This window comes from Quercus robur, chromosome 11 (genome assembly GCF_932294415.1).
Source record: "Quercus robur chromosome 11, dhQueRobu3.1, whole genome shotgun sequence".
NCBI classification, from domain to species: Eukaryota; Viridiplantae; Streptophyta; class Magnoliopsida; order Fagales; family Fagaceae; genus Quercus; species Quercus robur.
In genome coordinates, this window is record NC_065544.1 from 3,402,464 (window position 1) to 3,421,652 (window position 19,189).

General features: G+C 33.6%; 1 pseudogene; it reads right to left on the reverse strand.

Moving 5' to 3' along the window:
- Nucleotides 1-1,819: 1,819 nt before the first annotated feature.
- LOC126707148 (probable pectinesterase/pectinesterase inhibitor 12) lies at nt 1,820-5,299 on the reverse strand (annotated as a pseudogene).
- Nucleotides 5,300-19,189: the final 13,890 nt, after the last annotated feature.

Below are 19,189 nucleotides of genomic sequence, written 5' to 3' on the forward strand. Positions count from 1 at the left end.
CTCTTCTCATGGAAGGCACAAATATATATTACATAAAGCTCTTCTCTTAGAAGGCACAAATACTTCATACAAAAGCCCTTCTCATGGAAGGCAACACTATTTATATCTTCACAACAACTAAAAAAACATTGTCAAGGGGGAAACTCATTTAAGTGCATGATTAGAGAGGCAAGCGTAACCGGCCTCTACACACAGTTGGACATACTCTCTCTCCCTCTAGTTGCACTCATTTTTCCCCTTTAATCTTGAGGTTACCATGGCAAACTGACTCTCCACCGCTGAAGTCATTTTGCTGAAATCCTATCAACTCACAGATGTTGTACAGCTAGAGCTACAAACCATACAAAGATAAGTGACTTTGCTTCCATATCTTTAAATATACATCATTGAGTATATGATTACTTCACATTTAAATACATATTAATTTATTTCAGCTACTATTATAACTATTAATCAAAACTATTATATCAAACACATATAACATGTTTATTCAATCATTATCATGATTCTTAGACTTTGGCTTTAATGGTTTTGTAGGCTTAAAAATCCACCGATAGCCATTGGATCACATGGCCTAATGTTGAGTTCCGGATGCAACTCCCCAAACACAACCCGAGCCAAGGAAGGTCATTAATCCAGATGATAACACTTGGCCGAGCAACCAAAAAAAGGCCCCCAAACAACATATAATCTATTCCAACAATAATTTATCCTTGAAAAGGAAGTGCATGATTATCATTAATCTTAAATTTATATGTTTCATACAAATTCCCAAATTAAGGTTACTTCCATGTATCTTCTCTTCTAAAAAGGTTACGCCCATGAGTTACCACACAAATATGTGTGAAAGCACCATAGTTTGCTTAAGGCTTCTAATGAAATGACCACTAATATATTCTAAAATATTTAAAATTGTTCTGAAATAACCAACACGGTTTAGACTCCGCACATATTTTAATCAAAAATTGAATTTATGCATGAGACAATCACCAATGTTTTCAATGGTGAATGGATATTAATTTTTGGGCACTGTGTAACTTACGATTTCAGAATTGAAATTGTAAATTAGACTCACGATTTCAAACTTATGTGCAACCACACAAATGTGTAATAGATTTTACCTATTTAATTTATAAAAGATATCAATGTGTGTGTGTGTGAAAGTAACATAGTTTGCTGTGAATCTAGTACATCCACGCATGCAGGCACTGTTAACTGGCTTTGATTATAAAACAGTAACAATGTGTTTGGAAACCGTTAGTGAAAATGAAGAGAAAGGAAGGGAAAAGGATGGAAGAAATTTCCATTCTGCTGTTTGGTTGTACAAGAGAGAAGAAAAATAAATGAGGTGAAATGATTCTTTTTCTGTGGGGCCCACTATTACGGTATCAGCCTAATTTGGGCGGAAATAGAAGGAAGGGAGATTACTAATTTTATAAGACCCACCACTTTATACTATAAAATGAATAATATGTTCTTAATACTTTCAAGAAATTACGAATGTTCTAATATATTAATTTCTCTATTATTAATAAAGGCATAAAAGTAAAAGAATGCATTTTTCTTTTCTTTTTATTTTGCAAACCAAACAAAAGAAAGATAGAATGCTCACATTTTCTTCTTTTCTTTCTTTCCTATATTCAAACACATCAAGTGAAATATTTTCTTTTCTCTTTCCTTTCTCATTCCCCTTCCCTTATTCTTTTCCTTTCTCTTCCCTTTCCTTATATCCATAACCAAACATAATGTAAAAGTCAAGAGTCAAAGACACGTTAAAAGGGGAGCGCAAAGCAGCAAGTGTATCTTCCCCTTGTATATTTTATAAGAAGACAAAAAGACCTGCCCTAATCTGCTGGTCATAACTCATAATTGTCTCCCACACTGATTTTTGCATTTGGAATTATATCATATGTAAGATAAAGGTAATAAAGATAAGCCCTCCACAAGCCATATATATGGTTTGTTTCTTGTATGCTCCCACCCACTACATACCATCTTGAAAACAAGTTAGAAATCACATCAAATTCCAAACTTTAAGCACCGCTACAATGCATCAGAGAGTAGGAGTTCAAACTTCAAATCATTAAGAAGTAATATATAATGCAATCCTTGCAGCACATGATTATTTTCATCGGATAATTATTACTTTACATAAACAATAAAATATAAAATGTACATTGTAAGAAAATATTAGCCACATTGGAAGAATCCATTTGCTTACAATAAAAGGGGAAGGGGGATTTGATCACAAGAGAATACGAGTTCCAAGATTTTTAACAAATAAAGTACCATTATATGAGACCTATTACAATATCTAAGTAGCTATCTTTGAAGAAGTGAAATTATTTTGGCCATTTGATCCACATGAAAGAGAAAAAAAAAATAACCTAAAATTAAATTACATGGAATTATAATGGAATTCAACCATTCAACACCAGTAATGAACTCTAAAACCGTGAAATTAATTGGGTCATAAGAATTCATTATGTGATACCCTAGCCAAGTAACTCTATCATCCGTTGATGAGCCAAGTCCATGATTATTATACTCCCCATAGTACAAAGTGTTTAATCCTTGATCATCATCATCATCATCATCAGACCGTTGCCTCTAGCCAGCTATGTCAATAAAGTCGCCAATGTAGGCTTCTAGGTAGACTATCCGAGAGTACATCTTTTGTGGCCTTCCTAGGTAGCTTTTCACATTGGTTGAATTATAGTCCAAATCATTTGTAGCAGCAACAATTGAACAGTTTTGGAAGGAGATTCCAGTGTACTCATCTGGGTTATCACAAGATTGTGCTGTAATAACCGTGAATTAATTAGACATTGGCATTTTGGAAATAATGGTACAAGCTTGAAATACAACTGCTGCATTCCCAAATATGAAATCTATAGTGCCCCATATTTCACACTCTCGGTAGAATTGGCGAAATGAATGGACATACAATGTATTCTTGTGACCAATGATGGAGCACTTGTACAAAGCGACAAAGTCTGCACTTACTCTCAAGGCAACTGCTTGTTGTTTCTCCATTCCAACCTTATTCTCGATATGAATGCCTTGTGCCAAAAAACCTTCGCCAAGCACCGCTGAAGTTCAATTTATTAAACATTACGAATTAGTTACAATGTATTAGCCAAAAAAAAAAAATTAGAGAGAAAAATTCTTAACTTAGTACTTAGTACTAATTTTATCACTAAAGCTAATAAATTAATGTGGCATGAAATATGAGTGGTACCACTTCAAAAGTGTTTGAGTTGCTTTTTTTTAGAGATGTTAGGGATGCCACAAATTTTATTACATAACTTATATTTTTGTCACAGCCTTTACAAATTGATATCAACAATCACAAAAAAAAAAAAAAAAAAAAAAAAAAAAAAAAAAAAAGCAATTCAAGGCACTTATATATTATGATTTTTTTTTATCTACTAATAATATTTGTTACTATATCAATCTGTATAATTTACGGAGTAAAATTTATAATATGTTTAGAATTTTCCATGTGTAATATTCATATACAGTAAAATTTTTAGTATTCATAACATCAGTTATACCAACAAAATAAATTATATTTAGTGCTCAAACATAAAATTTTGAGCATTGTAACTTAATTGCATTTTTTGATGTTTCAACAAATACAAATATGCCCAAGGTTCAAATCTTCTTCCTAAACCACTGAATTATAAAAATAAAAAATGAAACTGAGTTAATAAGAAGGTACTATTTCATGACTATCTATTCTGATTTATGTATTGTGCCTTACAAGTACAATTTACAAGATTAATTAATTTAAAAATAAAGATTAATTAAATACAAAGGAGTCTGGGAAGGGCATAAATTATTCGATATACAAAAGTAAAACAAAAGGCATGCATGCAATGCAAACGAATCAATTAGCCAAACATACCAAGAGTTGCAGATCTGTAAGCTGTCCAGCCATCGCCCACACTTCTGTTACCAGTAATTTTAGTGGCATCAGTTCCATCTCCATGCAGAAAAATGTTTTGCTTTTAACTTGGGATTTCCACATTTTCCCTATAATCCCCTTGTTTCACATAGATATGTGTTCTATCATTGCTATTGTTTGGAGCAAAGTTGATAGCATCAGTGATGGTGGTGAAGTTTCCAGTTCCATCAGCAGCCACAGTCAGCACCTTACTCGGGTCATATTCTCTCGCTAACATCCGAGTCCGTCTCTCTAATTTCTTTGAAATCCATGTTGGAACACCCACGACCATGAGGCGCCTATTATTTTGGCTGTGTTGGCTAATATTTTGGGGGAATTGGCTAGACAGAATTGAAAGAGAATTGCTCACATGCTTGTGCGTGTCAGTTATGGAATTTAGTAGGGCTGGCTTCAAAGGACCTGAAGCTGAATCAAGCGATTCCAAGCATGTGAACTTGTTTGTGAGTGCTGCGCTAAGGTAAGCTCTTGTATCAGCTAGTTTGCGTTCATTAATGGGTGCATCATTGATTCGGGGCACTGATCTTTGTAAAGAAGACAAGGTGATTTGGTGCAATTCGGTGCAGTCCTGGATGGTTCCTCTTTGTTTTTCGATGATATTATTTGAGTATGTGGCATCAGAGAACAGATTGGAAAGCTTTTTGAACTCGTTTATTGCGGTTTTAAAGGTGTAAACGAGGTATTAGGCAGTGTTGTTTGGACTGGTATCAATTGGGATATCGTTGATGGAGGGTTCCAATGTCTCAACGCAGACATCTGGGTATGGTGTGGTTTTGCAGATCGATTTTATGTACCGGTAGCACAAATATTCGAAATAGTGCACAGGAGTTATGGAAGAAGGAGGAGATGGAGATGGAGAAGGGGAAGGAGAAGGAGAAGGAGATGGGCATGAAGAAGAAGAGGAAGAGGAAGAAGAAGAAGAAGAAGAAGAAGAATAACAAGAAGAATAGGAAGGAGAAGAGCTGAGTGCCCATATTCTTGATAAGCTGAGCGCAGAGAGGAGAAGTTTCAAAATACTGGAGGTGGAGGAAGCCATCAAAGTTTGATGAGATAAAATTAAAAATAAAGACCGACAGAGATTAAAAAGGCCTAATTGTTGAGATAAATAATGCCATTGTGATCGTTAAATCAAGTTAATTGCATGCTTTATGTTAGAATTTGATTACACAGACTTTGACAACAGCAGTTAATAACAGTGGAGAGATTGAGTACTTGCCACGGTCACTGATGCACAGAAATGTGTAACGATCACTTCTTCAGGAGTGATGGGTGGAAGACTGGAAACTACCTCTTTGGAGAAATGAAGTCTTCTTTAGGATAAAAATGGCAAAATGCATGTGGGAGCACTGTTCTTTGGTTCCCCCCCCCCCCCCCCCCCCCCCCCACTACATGGGTAAGAAATAAGAGGCTAAGAGCACTGTTCTTTTCTTTTTCCCCCATAATTTTTTTTTGAAAAAGAGAAAAGAAAAGCACGAGAATAGATAGTTTTTGCATGAAATAGAAGGATTCTCTCTTTCACGCCAGGGAAAATGCTAGCTAGGACACATTATTTATCATTTTATTTCATGTATTTAATTAACAATCTACATGCATGATAGCAAGAGTATTCAAGAGTTATTGAAATCAAGTGTTTGGGTTAAAAGTTTTGTAATTCAATTGGTTGACACTTTCTAATAAATGTTTTTAGAATTTAAATCCTATTGTTCAAAAATGTTGATTAAAAAAAAAAAAAAGAACTATATTACGTAAAACAATTCTTTTTTAATTATGACATTTGTTTTTTCCTAATAATGAATGATTTATATTATGCCCTTTTATCATTCAACCAAAAAAAAAAAAAAAAAAAACCCTTAAAATAAAACTCACATCAAAACGTTGTTAAAGTGAACAAATCTAACAAATTGAAATAAAATTATAAAATTAAAAAACAAAAAAATGGACAATTTTCATTTGTACACTCAATCAGAGGGTTTCTCGAGGGTTTGGATCTGAAACGAGTTCAACTAGCACTTCTACTTGCTTTATCATTCATTGTGATTGTTATTGGTAGTGTTGCTTAATTTACTGTTACTGTTGTTATTGTTGTTGCTTTCATTGTCATGGTTCTAGTTTTCACCTTCTAAATCAGCCTCTATTAGTGAACACGATTGAAAATTCAAGGTTATTGAAGGTTAGCTCAACAAGTCTATTATTGAAGGTTATTGCAATTCAAGCAATACTCACATGACTTTCCATATATGTAGTAAGTCTAAGCAACTAAGCCCTCCAAGCATCAACATGAAAATGCAGAACTTGTCTTACGCCTTCAAAGTTACTTGTTGCTACAAGCTGATCTACCAACCACAAAATTGATCTCTAGGCCACTCTAAGGTTATGTTTGGTAACAGTTTTTATTTTCTATTTTCAAAAATTTGTTTTTGGGAATATAATGAAAAATCAATTTTCTTGTATTTTTGAAATCAAAAACATGTTTCGTTAGTTGAAATTAAAAATATAGTTTTTTGAAGAAAAAAATAAAAAATACTAAAATATATTGTTACTAGGATTTAAACTCTAATGCTAACTCATTAAATGAGACAGATTCATTAAATTAAATGCATTTTTTCATTGACTTAAAAAAATTAGAAACTGAAAACAATCATTTGCATGTTTTCAGTTTCCTTCATAAATTGAGTTTTGAGAATAGTTTTTGTTTTTTGTCCATTTTGGGTTGCCAAACAAGTTTTTTAGTCTTAAAAAAAGAAAATTGCTTTTAGAAATAGAAAATAAGGAAAAAATATAGTTACCAAACATATCTTAAGGCTCCTTGAAGATTTGACATTGTCTTTGGGGTTTCAATAGGTACAACACAAGTATGGTGATTTATGTTTGAAACAACAAACCTCTCAAGGATCTTCAATGGGAGAGGGTAGAAGACAAAGAAAGGGATCTCTAGGTTTTGAGTGGAAAGATGGGAAGGAGTCTTAATCCTCTCAAGGAATCACGTGCTTTGAATGCAACGAACATGGACATCTCAAGAAAGAGTGTCCCAATTATTTGAGAGGGAAGGGAAAGGTGTATGCCACTACTCTTAGTAACTCCGACTCCTCTAATTCATATTCAGATGAAAGCTGTGATGGAGAGAGAAACTTCTCTACATTCATGACCATTGCTCCCATGGAATCTTTGGATGATTTGAGTGTGTTAGTGGAAGAGCTTGGTGAGCACACTGAATTGGAGTCAATGGGGATAGTAGAGGAATCTGATGATGAGGAAGATGAAAGAACAGTGGGACTACAAGAGACCTACAATTCCCTCCTTGAGAAGACCGGTGAATATGCAAAAGTGGCTAAAGCAACCATTAAGAAAGTGAAGAGAGAAGAGCAAGACTACAAGAGTCTTTTAGTCCGATACAAGGAGACTAAGTGTGAACTCGAGATGCTAAATGGAGAGCTGACCAAAGCCTACTCAAAGATAAAATTTCTTGAGCTTGAGGTGATTCAAGCTAATGCTAAACTAGAGTAGGTCTCCTCCAAGAAGCTTGATGAAGTGCTTGCTCATCAAAAACCTTTCTTTGACAAAAGCGGATTGGGATACATCGGAGAGAGCAGTTCGAGTGTCAAAGTGTCCAAGGATATGAAATTTGTGAAAGCTAAGGAACCAATGGTGGAAATCACTACTGTTGAGAAAGTGAAGGCAGAGAAGAAGCGGAATGTGACTGACCAATGGTTTTTGACTAAGCCTTCTAACCAATCAGTGGTCAAACCTAAGGCTCAAGGGAAATCACTCCCAAAATCGCAAAGAGTTCCAAGAACTCAACATTTCTGCCATCACTGTCAAATTCAAGGACACACCAGACCGAATTGTCATAAGCTTTGGGCATTAAAGAATGGCAACTATCAAAGGCCAAGTGGACAAAGAAAGGATAAAGGGAACCCTAAGCAATCGAAAGGGGGAGAAGCTGTATCTAACATTAGAGATGTAATGAAGATGATTGATGCATTCACCACCTGCTTGACAAACTTCAACAAAATGTTTGAAAGTCACAACGATCGTACCCAATCCTCTAGGAATATCACCCCAAACGCACATACCGTGTGGGTGAAGAGGGGTACTCATGCATAAGCATTACAACATGTTCATTCGTTAATTCTTCCAATGCTTTGTGACATTGATTGGTTGTGTGCTTTCTATTATTGTTCCAGCATGTGTTGAAAATTATGCTTGTTTGTTTTTTTTACTTTGAATGTTTTTACATTTTTTTTTTTTATCAATCTTTACTTGTTTTCTGTCAAAAATCCAAAAACACATAAAAAGTAGAAAATCTAAAAAGTTTGATCGGCATTATTGTGTATTGTCACAAGCATATTTTGCCTTGTACCTTTGTACTAATGGCTTTGTGTATTTGAGAGTGTAGTTTGTTCTTTTTGCACTCATATCATTGTGGAAAAACTCTTGACATCTATGTGACTGTTGTAAATAGATCTTCAAACTTGTCATAAATGATTAGTCAATAGTTTTGTTGATCTTGAAACTTGCATAGACTTATGCCTATATATCTTCCCGCTCTTTTATTTTTTATTTTTTGCTTAAAGAGCTCAACAAATGTAAATCTCAAAATGAAAAGAGATAATGAGCTGCAAAAGCTGTCGCACATACCAGTATTTGATTAAGAAAAAGGGAAAGCGACCTTTATGAAATTGTATGATGCCCAAAAAGCCAAAGGCTTGCTTATCAAATTGAAATATCAAAAATTTCAAGCATTGATCTCAAAAAGAGATGTATTGATTCAAAAAGATCAAATGATATGATGTGTATGAAGCCAAATGAAAAGCTTCAAAATTATGTAATCAAGTTTATGTGGGAGGTCATATATGCATATTTCTATAATTGAGGTTGGTCACTTTTTCTCGTGCTAATTATGTATGACTTGGTTGAATTGATCATTGAAATTTCACATTAGACTAAGGACTATCTCATTATTGGTACCCACACACATCATACATGTCTATGTTCAATGAATGCCTTATTCATTTATGTGATTGTACTTGATTAAATGTGTTGCACATGCACAATTATATGTTGTTCAAACACAAAAAGATTTTTGAGTGTTTTAATTGTTTTTTGAAATTATTTTAGTTTGAAAAATGTCAAAAATTTTAAAAAATTATGCAACCCTATTCTGTCAACTTGCCTCGCGAGTCAAGCCAGTCGCATGCCCTAGTCGCGAGCTTACATAGAAGGTTTCCGCGACTCACTGGTGGGTCAAAGTCCCTATCTCGAAAAAGACTTAGAATTTTTTTTTTTTTTTTTTTTTTTTTAAATCTGGGTTTTTAGATTTCTCACAACTCAGTTTGGTGACTTGTTTGTGAGTGGAAGCTCCAGTCGCGAGGTTACTCAGATAGTTTCGCGGCTCCCTTCGTGACTTCCTCGTAGGTGGACCTTCCAGTCGCAAAAAACACTTAAACAAATTTTTCAAATTTTGTCTCAAGAGTTTTTGGCGACTTGTTCGCGACATTCAGTCGTGAAAATTGCATGTTTTGTGCTTTAAGGATAGTTTTTAAAAAACGTTTCAGTTTTCCCTTGCTCACTTTGACTGTTCATTGTCTTGTTCGTTCATCTCTCTCACAAACTCACCGTGTTCTCTCCAAAAATCCACCATTTTTCTTCTTCATCTCTTCTTCAAACTTCAAGAAAAGGTATGAGTTTTCTATTTTTCTCAAAGTATTTCATGTTTACAGCCTTTGATTTCTTGATTTTTGAGTTTTTGTTGAGATTAGAATATATGATGTTCGAATATGGTTTGGGTAATTTTTTTTGTCGAGTTTGTTTTATGGGTTTTGTTGATATTGATAATATGATGCTTGTTTTACATGTTTTCATGTTTGCTTCTCATTTTTTAGTAGTATATCATGATTGTATTGGGTTGTGCATATCATGCTCATAGTGAAATGTCTCAAAGACTGTTACTTGTGATTATGTGGATCTCATAGATTACATTGTGCTTAGTTGTGCCTGCACATTCATCACATTTGCACACCACATGCACCAGTGTTGGTCATGCTTAAATACATGCTTGGTTCATTTATCATGATTGAGTGATATGTCTTTCTAAATAACAATGTGTGCTTATTTCAAGGACTAACTTGGATCTAATCAATTTTATGTTTGTGTCTTGTGGTTTTGCACTTGGATCTAATCAAGTTCAAGGATTAACAATGTCTCACCATTTCTCATGAGGAAAAGAGCCTATGATTGATGTTCCATCATCCCCTGTTTCAAAACAGACTTGAAGTTCATCTCAAGATTCAAACAGTGAGAGATTCAGGACTCCCCTTGATTCACAGACTTTCTCAAGCATTTTTGTAGATGCTCCTACTGTGGTGGAAAGAGTTGTAAAATTTGATACCTTGGGAACAACATTTATTCCTAGGATCTTTGAAGCAAAAGATTAGGTTGATCTGTTCGGGAACTTCGTGGACCCGATTGATGAATTGGTTAAGGAGTTCTATTCAAATGTTAGATACACCAGAGTTGAGTTGAAGTGTTGGGTACAAGGAAAGGAGTTCAACCTCAATACAGACTACATTGCAAAGGTTCTTCGAATCAATAGACCGGCCAATGTAGATCTCACTCCATATGATGATAGACTTCCTCAAGTACAAGACATTCTTCAAATTCTTGGGCCAAATCATGATATTTCAAGCAAAGGCACATCCATAAGCACTACAAAGTTTGCACCTAAGCTGAAGACTCTCACTTTGATCATGTTCTTCAACCTCTACCCACTGTCTAACACTGGCTTCATCAACCTTGGACTAGCACAATTCCTATGTGATCTCATTATCGGAGTTCCGATTGACATTTATGCTCGCATTTTTCAGACCATTGGGAAAACAACAGCTCGAATGGTAGCACTAACATGTCTTCCTTTTTGTAGTTTTCTCATGAAGATCATGATTCTTGAAGGTATTCGTCCTCCAACAGACGGAAAAATACTGGCCCGTCTTCGACCATTATCCATGATATCTCTTCAAGTAAGTAAGAGTCACTCTTCTAAAGCACCTAAGAGTGAATCTTTCCCTCATGCCACTTCATCCGGTCATGGCTCAGCTACACTTGTGGATACCGAGACTGCTTCTCCCATTACTCCTGAGTTGTAGACGACTATCACTCAACCTATACAACCTAGCTCTCAAGCTGACAGGTTAAGCACTTTGATTGAGGGTTTGTATCAGCGTATTTTCGGATTTGAAAGGGTTCTCTATGTCACGTTCCAAACCTGATACTCGAATTTGTGATCATAACCGGCATGTTAATATCAAGCCAAAACCTAGTATTAACAAAAACCAACTAAAATTTTTCAAAAGCTTTTACAAAAGCTTTCCTCTTTCTTTAAAATTCTTGTTTCTTTACTTTAAATATAATTTATCACTTGATATTCAGAACATCTATATTGTATTTCAAAGAATAACATAATCTACCAGTTATTCAAATTCTACATTTCACATACTACATTTCTTAATACTTTAAGGTGCACAACTTTCATTAGATCCTAAAATGCACAATACTACAAAGCTAAATATCAAATGTTAATTTGAGATCTATACATTAAAACTAAAACTAGCTCCTTCCAAAACTCGACTAAGGCTCTTTCTGCTCCAAAATAAAACCTGTTGACTGAAAGAGTGGAAGGAGTGAGCTGCACAGCTTAGTAAAGGTAAGATATATGAGAATTTAATAAGGATGCATGTAAATCAAATCATTTTATTATATGAATATTCAGATAGGAGAACATCTTTTCATGCATAGTATTTTATACTATCCATAATAATAACTTATACGCTCTTCAGAGGAAAATAATTGTTCTCCATTTTCTTATCAAAATAATATTACCAAAACTTTTCGGATTTAATTTCTTTCATTTCTTACAAAGTCACAAAATATCATATTGATTATTTAAAATCATATATATATATATATATATATATATACACACACATATAGTCTTATTACAAAATAATCATTTTAACTTAAATCAGATAATCGGTAACTTTGTCTTAAACTAGAAACATCTTAAAGAATAATAAAACTTTTCTTCATAAACTTCTTCTCGTAAAATATTATAACTTTCACAGTCATAAAACTTAACGTTTAAACTTATACTTTCATCAGAAACTTTATCTTTACAGAACACTAAAACCTTTTCATCAGATTCTTTATCTTTAAAGCATAACAGAACTTCAGAAACTTTTATCTTTAAAAAATAGCTTTTTTTTTTCCTTAGAAACTTCTTTTTATGAGAGCTTTTAACTTTTCATAATGCATTTAAACAAAATCATTCTCTCATGATCAATAACATAATATAGTTGTTCATAACATATTGGTTAGTCCATATTTGATAAGTCTGTATAGAGAATGCCTCATCACATTTGGGTACCCTCGTGTGCATGATATTGTCCTCTTTGGGAGAACTATTGGCACATCCCCTCAAAGTTTTGTTCCTTCCCGCCATCCGTACACATTGGGAAGAAGGCCTTGTTCAGATTAGAGTTACAGGCAACCCCATTTCCTTTACTTTAAATGGCCTGGAGTTACGGACAGCCCCATTTCCTCTACTTTATATGGCCAAACAGATAATATTTTCCATGGAAAGCTAGTAATTAACCCCTACTGGCCGAGTTCAAATCACTAGAGGACATAACCCAAAAATATTTCATATTTATACATCATACTGAAAATTCTTATTTTGCATAATATTTCATAATAATAGCATTTCCATTCTTTTATTTAAACATCATGTTCGTAAAATTAGTAATAGCATCAATATGCTTAAATCATATACATAAGGTTTTGAAAGCTCACGAACATATCTTTGTCTGAAATATGATTATATGTCATATCTCTAATCAAAAACATTTTAATGCATAATATACTTTAGAATAACCTCATGACTTACCAAATACCCATATAATTTATCTCTTACCTAAAAGCAAAGGAATCGAAAGCCTACAATCGAATGAACTTAGACTTGGGTACTGGTAACACCTAAACCAAATATCAAAACTTATTATTATCTATTACTCCTTATCATAAACTTACACATTCATCTCAAAGCCTATCTCTTATAATCAAGGAAATCCTAATCCCACCTCAATGAGGTTCCCACAAACATATTATGCTCACATCAACAAATAATGTACCAAACCAAATAAAAACCATCATTATCATATTTATATCATATCTCCAAAGGAGCCAACTTCATTTCAAAAAGGTGCTTTGAGATTAAGACAATAATACATGCATAAACATAAACTCTTTTAAGCATGGTCATGTAACCATATACACTCTTAAGGCAACATACAGCATGTTAAACAAAACAGCTTCATGAATACAACTGTCGCATGGTTTAGAACCCCTCCTTTGAGTACTAATTCTCAAACCAAATTACACAAAAATTAATATATGATCTAGACATACTGAAATATAAGCATATTAAATTATAACTCAAAACATTCATCCTAAATTTAGAATTAAATCCTCAAATTCAGAAATAACAATTATTATTTACTGCTCATTTTAATAGCATATGCCTCATTTATAAAATACAAATGGACTGTCAATTCACATCCAAACTTTATGAAATTTTATAGAACAACTCATCTGGATGTCTAGTAAATACCATATCAATTTCGAAGTCAAATCATAAAACCATAATTTACTAAAAATCATACAAAAAAAGTGCTCAAATCTGTCCTAATAAAATTTCATACAACTTAGAAATTAAACCATTATTTTTATATTAATCCAAATACTGTGAGACCACTTCCATTAGAACCATATGTGTCTTAGCATTCATAAGAACTACTCCTAGCATCCTAATTCACTGTATAAAACTTAATACATAATTTATCATGCGTACACACAAAATCTGCCACAGTGACAGCTTTGCAACATTTTCTTTTAAATTCACAAACAATTATCAAACGATGGTATTTTCATATGAAATTTAATACATACATACTAGACATATTATATAATAATCTCCAATGCACCTTTTACCCATAGCTATCCTAGAAAAACATAGAATTTATAATGACCAAACAAGTTAACCGGTGAGTACAACTCTTAACAAGTTTATGAATTAACTCTCAACAAGCTTCACTTACTGAATCAACTACATAGTTTCAAAGTTTCTTAAAACAACACACACACACACACACACACACATATATATATATATATATATATAAACTTACAAGTTAATGATTTCGTAATTTCACAAACCACAAATTTCAGCTTTAACAATCATATTAGAGAACATGGAAGTGAAACTAAAGCAAACCATATCACCATTAAAAATACCTATAACAGAAAATAAACATATATACTTACCCACGACTGAAGCTAAAACTTTAGTAAGAGTTTGATTCCTTCTTAGAGAGGGATATCTATGATTTTCGATGAGAGAGGGAGGGCTATGGTGAGATGGTGCTGCCATGTGGGAACAAGGGAAGAAGAAATAGATAAAAACAAAGAAAAAGGAATAGAGAAAGAAGAATGAAACTTCTGGTATAGCCAAGAAAAGATAAAGGAGAAGGATTTGTGGGGCACGTGTGTTGTTAAGGAAAAAGGGTTGATGAGTCACCCTTGTAACTTTTTAAAATTACATACCACCCCCCTCACAAACTTATATCCCATAAAGGCCCAAACTATAAAATATCTTTGCATATAAACCCTTACCTTTATACTTAATTAAACACCAACAACTATATATATATATATATATATATATATCTAATAACTTAACCACTTAATATAGTTTTGTACATACTTAGTATATATTTATAATACAATTGGTTATACAACTATTTATAATCTTTACAATTCTTATTTAATGGCATTATAAAATAATATGTTTATTAAATACTTTTTTATTAATTATAGAAAGAAAGTGGCTTAAAATAATAATTAACCATTAAAACACGTAGTTTAATTATAAAGTTGGGTCGGTGTGTTACACTCTACTCCACCAACAACCAAGTTCAAATGCATCTCACAAACATTGAGACACAGTTAGATGCTATTTAACAAAAGTTGGAGGACAGCCTTTAGCTATTCGTGTCAAAAAGGGGGAGAGATAACATACAATAAGGGGAGAGCAACACAAGAATAGGAAGTGTGCATATCGAAAGGGGGAGTTGTGTGAGCTCAAAAGGAGAACTTTGATACATATTCACATTTTTTTTATGTGTTTATAAGCTTATGTGTTTATAGTTTTTTTTTTTTTTTTTTTTTTTTTTTTTTTTTTTTTTAACTTATGGATATTTACTGTGGCTTTGTTTAAAGCTTTTGGTACTTTGGTTTATATATTTAAGTTCATATTTAGTATATTGTTTTTGTACCCATGCTTTGTAGTTTAGTACTTGTTGTTAACATTATGCATTTTTTTAAGAACGTTATGCATTTTTTTAAGTACATCACTTTTGTGCCCTTTGTTGGATTTTATATCCTTGATGCAATTACCTTGTATTGTTGTATCGGTTGAGTGTTCGACATGCAAATGATACTTTGCATTGAGCTTATTAGCTTGCATGTCTGGATATTCATTCCTTCTATGAATGATCATTGTGGTCACTATTTATAGTGATTGTTTGTTTTTGGTCAAGCCATGCTTTATTGCTTCATTCCTTTTCGCTTGATCGCATTGTGCTTGCTCCATTTGCATTTCAAGTTTTCTACTTACAATGATCGTATTATATTGTTGTTTCCAGGAAATACTTGTTCGTATGGTCCAAGAGCTTCACAGATTCTAGAGTTAGGTGTGAGTGAGTTTTGTTCAACTGTTCCTAACTCACATGTTAAGTCTAGAGTTTGTTTTAAAGTTTTATCACGAAATAGCCAAAGGGGGAGATTGTAAGATTGAATATATTCAATCATTTTGTTGGCTTTATTCCATGCCAAATTTTCTTGTAATTCAACATTTAGAAACCTTGTATTTAGGTGGAAATTATGTAAGGGTAATGCATGAGAGAGTGAAGAAAAGCTCAAGAGTGTGCACTCAAGAAGGGCCTCGCAACTGGATCTTGCGACTGGCAAGTCGCCAAAGGTGGCATACGTGTAAAGCATGCAAGGGAGTTGAAGAGTCACGCCAATTGGAGCACTACAAGAAAAAACTTTCAAACTGGCCAAGCAGTTAGCTCGCGACTCAAACTCACGACTTGTTCCAGTCGCTAGCTCGAGTGGCCAGAATGCCCTGTTTGTTAGAAACCTGACTGTTCGCATTCCTCACTCACCCTACTATAAATACCCTTATACCCACAAAATGTAGAGAGTTTCCAGAGAGAATTTTGAGAAAGAAATCCTAATGAAAAAGCAAGATTAACTCGTCCACAATCTTCATCTTTTGATTCTCCAAATTCCTCTACTCTCACCCTCTCTATACATCCTTGAGAGATACATTAGCCAATCCTTATCTCACCATACCTATATCTGTGAGGAGGCTTTTTGGTACTTAGGAAGCAATTCGGAAGGGACCAATTCATTTTGGTTGATGCAATGGGTGATTGCGGGATCCAGTAAGCTAGAGAAGACAAGGATAGGCGTAACCCTATTGGAGCAAGAAACTTAAAGGGCTTAGGTGCACTAGGTAGATTAGGCTTAGAGGGTCTTCTGCTATTCATGTATCCCAACTTTATTCTCTAATGGATTATTGACCGCTTGGAGGGCGGCAAAGAGGTTTTTCGCTGAGGACTTTGGTTTCCCCTTTAATAACACATCGCTGTGTTGTCTTTGTATTTGCATCTCTCTTCCCTTAATCTTTGCCTTTTAATTACTGCTGTAGTTGTGATTAATTTCGGTTTAGAATGTTTTACCAATTCTGTTTTAGCTTATTTTCATATTCCGCACATACATTGTTTGTTTATAAGCTTGTGTTGGTAATTTGTAAATTGGGGATCTAAATGTTCATAAGTGTTTTACACACTATTTGAACATTCAAAAATAAATTTATTATGGAATTTGTGAGCACCATGGGCCGTACCTCCTATTGCGTGTTGCCATGCCAATTCCCTCTGGCAAGGGTGAGTTATGTGGTACTCAATCTCCCCCGATGTGGTTTGGAGTCACTTTTAGCATGCGCCCAGTAGTACGCATGTGTCTATAAAGTAGAGACAAGAAAGGAATCACCTCTTGGTTATAGGTCTAGGAACCATTTAATGACTCTAGGAAGGTTTACACACTAGACTAAGTTTGAAGTTAATGTATGATCACAGGAAAAGGTTACACACCCTAGACTGTCCAACTATAACTGATCTTCAATGGTTTTTTATGCTCAAAATCAAATTTTGCTTGACTGATCAGACATTTTTACTCAATTGAAAGCTTTAAATCAACTCAATCAACAATAGTCTTCAACTTCAACCTTCACTACATCAATACCATGACAATAGAACAATGTTCAACAATTTAAAAATAAATTTATCATATATGGAATTTGTGAGCACCATGGGCCGTACCTCCTGTTGCATGTTGCCATGTCAATTCCATCTGGCAAGGGTGAGTTATGCGGTACTCAATCTCCTTTGATGTGGTTTGGACTCACTATTAGCACGAGCCTTGTAGTCTGCATGTATCTATAAAGTAGAGACAAGAAAGGAATCACCTCTTGGTTATAGGTCCAAGAAACATGTAATGACTCTAGGAAGGTTTATACGCTAGACTAAGTTCGAAGTTAGTGTATAATTGACCTTCAATAGTTATAATTGATTATGACCAAGTGGGGTATACCTAATGGGGCCTACCTGAACACGCATTTGCATCTAAATCCTAGCTTTTGTCTACGGGACATGTGAATCAAATTAATTTAGAAAGTGAAATATGGGTCATGTGAAAGGAAACCTAGCATGTTAAGGTCAATTAAACATATAAACATCCAAGCATGTGACTATGTAAGTTTTCAAATATATAACCAGGTAATCTTGTAAGCATGTGAGCAATTAAGCATGTGGGTTGTCGATCGTGTGATTAAATCTTATGCATTGGGGACTCTTGGTTGAATATCTATCTTCATTGAATCTAAAATGTCTTCAGTCTACCCAAGTTAAATTTAACACTTTAACTCAATGTGCTCTTGATTCTTTATAGATGGTCTTCCATGCTTTACACATCTTTTGTCATTAATCCTAATTGAATTCGAATTCCAAAGTCTTTTAAAGAAAGTATGGTTTTGAGCAACGAATGATTCTCCCTTTAATTAACTTTCAACTTTAAATTCATTTTCAAAAAAAAAAAAAAAAAAACTTTAAATTCAAATTGGATTAAGATTTTATTGAAATTTGAATATTGAATTTTTAAAGTTTAAATTAACTTGTCCTTTGTGATGTTTCCATTGAAATTCAAGTCATCAAACTTAATTTATAATCTTTGAGGCATTTATTCTTTGTTTCCTTATTTAAGTTTTGACTGATTTATTAATCATGGAGAGAATTTGAAGTTTAAATCAATCTTTAAGACTTAATTGATTGCATTTAAGGAAAATATTTGATCTTGAAGTTTTATTGACAATGTTATTTCCATTTTAATTTTCATTCAAATTTTAATTTAAGTCAATCTTTTATTAGGAAATATTTTCATTTAATGTTATGTCTTTCCCTTATTAAGCATTATGACCTTTGACCCTTAGCAAACACCCGCTATTTACGTAAGGAAACTATCCCTAAAAAGAAAGAGAATTAAAGCTGCCTTAAAGGTTTCGATATTTTTATATTTTTGGGTTATATTTATTGGAATGAATTAAAGATGGAATGGTGTATAAAGTAAAAAAGTTTGAATTTGGTAAGAATGAAGTGTAAAACCCATGTTTTATACTATCCAATAAGATATTGTCATGTCAACTGTTTACTTAAAACTCAATACCTCTTACCACACATGATAACATCTCAATAAACTCACAGTTAAGTTAGATTTTCAAATAGGTATTAAAATTGATTGAGTGTAATTATACATATTCTTTACTATGTAATATGATAATATGGCACGTTGGAATTAGAGGGGTAAACTTGGGTCTTAAAGTAAAACAACAATTGAAGGAAAGAAAGCGGGAAAAATGCTCATACACCCCCTAAACTTTCAACCACTGGCCAAAAGACCCCCTCAACTTTTATAATAGCCAATTTACTCCTTAAACTATTCACACTTGCCAAATTAATACATCTGTTAGTTTGGTGTTAGAAACCTAACGTT